This window comes from Schistocerca americana, unplaced genomic scaffold (assembly GCF_021461395.2).
Source record: "Schistocerca americana isolate TAMUIC-IGC-003095 unplaced genomic scaffold, iqSchAmer2.1 HiC_scaffold_383, whole genome shotgun sequence".
Lineage (NCBI taxonomy): Eukaryota > Metazoa > Arthropoda > Insecta > Orthoptera > Acrididae > Schistocerca > Schistocerca americana.
In genome coordinates this window covers 17,501-25,000 of record NW_025726108.1, presented here as the reverse complement: position 1 = coordinate 25,000, position 7,500 = coordinate 17,501, and the positions used below count along the sequence as shown (strand labels likewise).

Genomic DNA, 7,500 nt, shown 5'->3' with positions numbered 1-7,500 from the left:
ATCAGAGCGCCGCCTGTTATGAGCCAAAGGTGCACCCTGACGTGGCAAATCAGATGATGCCGCAGTCATTTACTTACGATAATCACAATCAACAAACCAGCCCCCCCCCCCCCCCCGAAAACACCTTTCCTTACAACAATGTGTGCCTTAACCTAACCCGTATTGTGCCTTAACCTAACCCGTATTGTGCCTTAACCTAACCCGTATTGTGCCTTAACCTAACCCATATTGCGCCTTAACCTAACCCATATTGCGCCTTAACCTAACCCATATTGCGCCTTAACCTAACCCATATTGCGCCTTAACCTAACCCATATTGTGCCTTAACCTAACCTATATTGTACCTTAACCTAACCCATATTGTACCTTAACCTAACCCATATTGTACCTTAACCTAACCTATATTGTACCTTAACCTAACCTATATTGTACCTTAACCTAACCTATATTGGGCCTTAACCTAACCTATATTGGGCCTTAACCTAACCTATATTGGGCCTTAACCTAACCTATATTGGGCCTTAACCTAACCTATATTGGGCCTTAACGTAACCCACGTTGCGCCTTAACCTAACCTATATTGTACCTTAACCTAACCCATATTGTACCTTAACCTAACCCATATTGTACCTTAACCTAACCTATATTGGGCCTTAACCTAACCTATATTGGGCCTTAACCTAACCTATATTGGGCCTTAACCTAACCTATATTGGGCCTTAACGTAACCCACGTTGCGCCTTAACGTAACCCACGTTGCGCCTTAACGTAACCCACGTTGCGCCTTAACGTAACCCACGTTGCGCCTTAACGTAACCCACGTTGCGCCTTAACCTAACCCATATTGCGCCTTAACCTAACCCATATTGCGCCTTAACCTAACCCATATTGCGCCTTAACCTAACCCATATTGTACCTTAACCTAACCTATATTGTACCTTAACCTAACCTATATTGTACCTTAACCTAACCTATATTGGGCCTTAACCTAACCTATATTGGGCCTTAACCTAACCTATATTGGGCCTTAACCTAACCTATATTGGGCCTTAACCTAACCTATATTGGGCCTTAACGTAACCCACGTTGCGCCTTAACGTAACCCACGTTGCGCCTTAACGTAACCCACGTTGCGCCTTAACGTAACCCACGTTGCGCCTTAACGTAACCCACGTTGCGCCTTAACGTAACCCACGTTGCGCCTTAACCTAACCCATATTGCGCCTTAACCTAACCCATATTGCGCCTTACCCTAACCCATATTGCGCCTTAACCTAACCCATATTGTGCCTTAACCTAACCTATATTGTACCTTAACCTAACCCATATTGTACCTTAACCTAACCTATATTGTACCTTAACCTAACCTATATTGTACCTTAACCTAACCCATATTGCGCCTTAACCTAACCCATATTGCGCCTTAACCTAACCCATATTGCGCCTTAACCTAACCCATATTGCGCCTTAACCTAACCCATATTGCGCCTTAACCTAACCCATATTGCGCCTTAACCTAACCCATATTGCGCCTTAACCTAACCCATATTGCGCCTTAACCTAACCCATATTGCGCCTTAACCTAACCCATATTGTACCTTAACCTAACCCATATTGTACCTTAACCTAACCTATATTGTACCTTAACCTAACCTATATTGTACCTTAACCTAACCTATATTGTACCTTAACCTAACCTATATTGGGCCTTAACCTAACCTATATTGGGCCTTAACCTAACCTATATTGGGCCTTAACCTAACCTATATTGGGCCTTAACCTAACCTATATTGGGCCTTAACGTAACCCACGTTGCGCCTTAACGTAACCCACGTTGCGCCTTAACGTAACCCACGTTGCGCCTTAACGTAACCCACGTTGCGCCTTAACGTAACCCACGTTGCGCCTTAACGTAACCCACGTTGCGCCTTAACGTAACCCACGTTGCGCCTTAACCCAACACACGTTGCGCCTTAACCCAACACACGTTGGGCCTTAACCCAACACACGTTGGGCCTTAACCCAACACACGTTGGGCCTTAACCCAACACACGTTGGGCCTTAACCCAACACACGTTGGGCCTTAACCCAACACACGTTGGGCCTTAACCCAACACACGTTGGGCCTTAACCCAACACACGTTGGGCCTTAACCCAACACACGTTGGGCCTTAACCCAACACACGTTGGGCCTTAACCCAACACACGTTGGGCCTTAACCCAACACACGTTGGGCCTTAACCCAACACACGTTGGGCCTTAACCCAACACACGTTGGGCCTTAACCCAACACACGTTGGGCCTTAACCCAACACACGTTGGGCCTTAACCCAACACACGTTGGGCCTTAACCCAACACACGTTGGGCCTTAACCCAACACACGTTGGGCCTTAACCCAACACACGTTGGGCCTTAACCTGCTCTGTAATTGTCATACGACGCGTTAAATTAGTGTGGTGTTGCCTAACTGCAACCCCCGCAATATAGTTTGCTACTCGCACTGCCTGGTCCCCAGAGTATCGCTTCATGTTAAACACCTTGCAGCTATACACTGTAATGCGGATGGCAGCAGGACGTACATGCTCAATGCCCTTCGCAGTTGTTCATTGGCATTTGCATGGCGAAGCACAGCCTACGTTGTGGTACGGCGTGTGTCAACTGTCCGCTGATGTTGTACGTCCAAATCACACACTGTACTGCACATTGGTCCTCATGTACTGAATGATACATCGTGGTACATGTGTGACCGTACCACGACTGCGCCAACAACGGCGAACCATACGGTCCAAATATTGTGCACTCAGCTACGTGTCGTCTCCCTATAAGAGCTGGATTGCAGTATGGTATGCCGTGGATGGCGATCAGCATGAGCCGTCTGTTGATGTAGTGGCGCGTGTTGTCAGACGTAGTCGTCTCTTCTCACACACCGTGATAGCATGGTGCACTGCGTTCCACATCTGCGACATGCGACAGAGGCCGGTTGACAGTCGTTCGCGCAATGGACATCGCATACGTACGGGGGCCACCTTCCACGTGTTCGCGAAGCGTGCACATGTTGTTGCGTGTATGTGGGCAGACATAGTGTGTCGTGACACCTGACACAGGCATGCAACAATCGTTGAATTTGCAAATGGCGATGGACGTCTACGTTTGCTGGTGACGTTACGCAAATGAACAACTGGTAAACGGTTGTGGTGCGGTTGTTCTCGCTAGAGGTGAATCAGTGATGGCGACGATCGGTTGAGCTACCAACCGGTTGTTTCAGCGATACCCACCATGCCCACGAACGTGAATGGCATGTGGGTGTGAAGCGATACGCGGCGGTGGCTGGGTGGGACCGTCCCCGGCCGGTGAGGGGGGGCCTCCCGGCGTGCTGGCCGCGCGGTGCGTGGGCGCACGCGCTACAGCCGGCTGGTGGGGGCGGCCAGTGGCAGGCGCGCCGGCCGACGGAGGCGGCAGGCGGCGCAGCTGCGCGCCGGCGCACCCTGCACGCGGCGCCGTGCGGCCAAAGTAGGTCCTCGCGGGCCCGGTGCGAAGCGCGGTGGACATCTGCAGTGTGCTGGTCCGATTGAGGACTGTGTGCGCTGAGGATGCGCCGCCGCCCGGCGCTCGGCGCCGCGACGCCGTCTGCTGCTCGGTCGCCTCTGCGGTTCTCGCAGGTGGTTTGTATCGCAGCTGTGCGGACGTGTTGGCGCGTGCGCTGTGCTGGGAGAGTTCGCTTCGGCACCCAAGTGGGGCTTTTGTCCTTCTGTGGCGCTGGCGTTGGAGCTGCCGGCCACCGTAGGTGGCGCGTGTTGTCTCCCGCCGGCAATGCCACGACAGCACGCTCCCGGGCCTCTGTCGGCAGCGGCAAGCTCAGTTGGGAGCACGGGTGGTCGCACCTAAAGCGTCTACTCGCCAAACTCCGGGCGATTGCGCCTCTCTCGAACCCGACCAAGTACTTAGGACGGCGCTGCGCGCCGCCGGGACCTGAGAGGGTTTCGAGGTGTATTGTGCAGGGGAGCTCAGCCTCCTCCTGTTTGCAGAATAATTGAGCGGACGCTTGCGTGTTCGCGCGGGCCCCCGGGACACACTCCCGGGCGGCCGGCTGCTCAGCTCTAGTTGACGCAGCTCCCTGGTTGATCCTGCCAGTAGTCATATGCTTGTCTCAAAGATTAAGCCATGCATGTCTCAGTACAAGCCGCATTAAGGTGAAACCGCGAATGGCTCATTAAATCAGTTATGGTTCCTTAGATCGTACCCACGTTACTTGGATAACTGTGGTAATTCTAGAGCTAATACATGCAAACAGAGTCCCGACCAGAGATGGAAGGGACGCTTTTATTAGATCAAAACCAATCGGTCGGCTCGTCCGGTCCGTTTGCCTTGGTGACTCTGAATAACTTTGGGCTGATCGCACGGTCCTCGTACCGGCGACGCATCTTTCAAATGTCTGCCTTATCAACTGTCGATGGTAGGTTCTGCGCCTACCATGGTTGTAACGGGTAACGGGGAATCAGGGTTCGATTCCGGAGAGGGAGCCTGAGAAACGGCTACCACATCCAAGGAAGGCAGCAGGCGCGCAAATTACCCACTCCCGGCACGGGGAGGTAGTGACGAAAAATAACGATACGGGACTCATCCGAGGCCCCGTAATCGGAATGAGTACACTTTAAATCCTTTAACGAGTATCTATTGGAGGGCAAGTCTGGTGCCAGCAGCCGCGGTAATTCCAGCTCCAATAGCGTATATTAAAGTTGTTGCGGTTAAAAAGCTCGTAGTTGGATTTGTGTCCCACGCTGTTGGTTCACCGCCCGTCGGTGTTTAACTGGCATGTATCGTGGGACGTCCTGCCGGTGGGGCGAGCTGAAGGCGTGCGACGCGCCTCGTGCGTGCTCGTGCGTCCCGAGGCGGACCCCGTTGCAATCCTACCAGGGTGCTCTTGAGTGAGTGTCTCGGTGGGCCGGCACGTTTACTTTGAACAAATTAGAGTGCTTAAAGCAGGCAAGCCCGCCTGAATACTGTGTGCATGGAATAATGGAATAGGACCTCGGTTCTATTTTGTTGGTTTTCGGAACCCGAGGTAATGATTAATAGGGACAGGCGGGGGCATTCGTATTGCGACGTTAGAGGTGAAATTCTTGGATCGTCGCAAGACGAACAGAAGCGAAAGCATTTGCCAAGTATGTTTTCATTAATCAAGAACGAAAGTTAGAGGTTCGAAGGCGATCAGATACCGCCCTAGTTCTAACCATAAACGATGCCAGCCAGCGATCCGCCGCAGTTCCTCCGATGACTCGGCGGGCAGCCTCCGGGAAACCAAAGCTTTTGGGTTCCGGGGGAAGTATGGTTGCAAAGCTGAAACTTAAAGGAATTGACGGAAGGGCACCACCAGGAGTGGAGCCTGCGGCTTAATTTGACTCAACACGGGAAACCTCACCAGGCCCGGACACCGGAAGGATTGACAGATTGATAGCTCTTTCTTGATTCGGTGGGTGGTGGTGCATGGCCGTTCTTAGTTGGTGGAGCGATTTGTCTGGTTAATTCCGATAACGAACGAGACTCTAGCCTGCTAACTAGTCGCGTGACATCCTTCGTGCTGTCAGCGATTACTTTTCTTCTTAGAGGGACAGGCGGCTTCTAGCCGCACGAGATTGAGCAATAACAGGTCTGTGATGCCCTTAGATGTTCTGGGCCGCACGCGCGCTACACTGAAGGAATCAGCGTGTCTTCCTAGGCCGAAAGGTCGGGGTAACCCGCTGAACCTCCTTCGTGCTAGGGATTGGGGCTTGCAATTGTTCCCCATGAACGAGGAATTCCCAGTAAGCGCGAGTCATAAGCTCGCGTTGATTACGTCCCTGCCCTTTGTACACACCGCCCGTCGCTACTACCGATTGAATGATTTAGTGAGGTCTTCGGACTGGTACGCGGCATTGACTCTGTCGTTGCCGATGCTACCGGAAAGATGACCAAACTTGATCATTTAGAGGAAGTAAAAGTCGTAACAAGGTTTCCGTAGGTGAACCTGCGGAAGGATCATTACCGACTAGACTGCATGTCTTTCGATGTGCGTGTCGTGTCGCGCAACACGCTACCTGTACGGCTCGCAGTAGCCGTGCGCCGCGTGCGGAACCACGCGTGCGTCTCAAAACTAACGCCAATGTTGTGTGGTACGAGCGCTGAAGCGCTGGAGCGGCTGGCCTGCGGCACCTGGCGCCTGGCGCCGGTTTTGAATGACTTTCGCCCGACTGCCTGTCCGCTCCGGTGTGGAGCCGTACGACGCCCATCGGCCGTGAGGCCGTTGGACACAGAACGCTTGAACAGGGGCCGCCACACGCCTACGTCCCGCCTATGCAACTGTCTTGAAAGAGACAGTGGAAACTCAGAAAAAGATCACCCAGGACGGTGGATCACTCGGCTCGTGGGTCGATGAAGAACGCAGCAAATTGCGCGTCGACATGTGAACTGCAGGACACATGAACATCGACGTTTCGAACGCACATTGCGGTCCATGGATTCCGTTCCCGGGCCACGTCTGGCTGAGGGTCGGCTACGTATACTGAAGCGCGCGGCGTTTGCCCCGCTTCGCAGACCTGGGAGCGTCGCGGCCGCCTGTGGGGCCGGCCGCGCCTCCTTAAACGTGCGATGCGCGCCCGTCGCCTGGCGGTTCGCATACCGGTACTTACTCGGTAGCGTGCACAGCCGGCTGGCGGTGTGGCGTGCGACACCTCGTGCAACGACCTCAGAGCAGGCGAGACTACCCGCTGAATTTAAGCATATTACTAAGCGGAGGAAAAGAAACTAACAAGGATTCCCCCAGTAGCGGCGAGCGAACAGGGAAGAGTCCAGCACCGAACCCCGCAGGCTGCCGCCTGTCGTGGCATGTGGTGTTTGGGAGGGTCCACTACCCCGACGCCTCGCGCCGAGCCCAAGTCCAACTTGAATGAGGCCACGGCCCGTAGAGGGTGCCAGGCCCGTAGCGGCCGGTGCGAGCGTCGGCGGGACCTCTCCTTCGAGTCGGGTTGCTTGAGAGTGCAGCTCCAAGTGGGTGGTAAACTCCATCTGAGACTAAATATGACCACGAGACCGATAGCGAACAAGTACCGTGAGGGAAAGTTGAAAAGAAGTTTGAAGAGAGAGTTCAAAAGTACGTGAAACCGTTCTGGGGTAAACGTGAGAAGTCCGAAAGGTCGAACGGGTGAGATTCACGCCCATCCGGCCACTGGCCTCCGCCCTCGGCAGATGGGGCCGGCCGCCCGCGCGGAGCAATCCGCGGCGGGGTCGTGTCCGGTTGCCTTTCCACTCGCCGCGGGGTGGGGCCGTTCCGGTGTGCGGTGGGCCGCACTTCTCCCCTAGTAGGACGTCGCGACCCGCTGGGTGCCGGCCTACGGCCCGGGTGCGCAGCCTGTCCTTCCGCGGGCCTCGGTTCGCGTCTGTTGGGCAGAGCCCCGGTGTCCTGGCTGGCTGCCCGGCGGTATATCTGGAGGAGTCGATTCGCCCCTTTGGGCGCTCGGGCTCCC

At 54.1% G+C, this 7,500-nt stretch overlaps 3 non-coding genes across 3 annotated transcripts in view; all 3 read left to right on the top strand.

The window, feature by feature from the left end:
• The first annotated feature begins 4,112 nt into the window (after nt 1-4,112).
• Nucleotides 4,113-6,022, top strand: LOC124581956. Its single transcript, XR_006973593.1, has one exon. It is a non-coding gene; the product is annotated as a small subunit ribosomal RNA (ribosomal RNA).
• Nucleotides 6,023-6,374: 352 nt separating this feature from the next.
• Nucleotides 6,375-6,529, top strand: LOC124581961. The gene has a single exon (XR_006973598.1). It is a non-coding gene; the product is annotated as a 5.8S ribosomal RNA (ribosomal RNA).
• A 188-nt stretch (nt 6,530-6,717) lies between these two features.
• The window catches only part of LOC124581971, a 4,222-nt gene continuing 3,439 nt past the window's right edge, over nt 6,718-7,500 (top strand). The window contains exon 1 of the ribosomal RNA XR_006973607.1: nt 6,718-7,500. This exon is cut by the window's right edge and continues 3,439 nt beyond it. This is a non-coding gene — a ribosomal RNA (large subunit ribosomal RNA).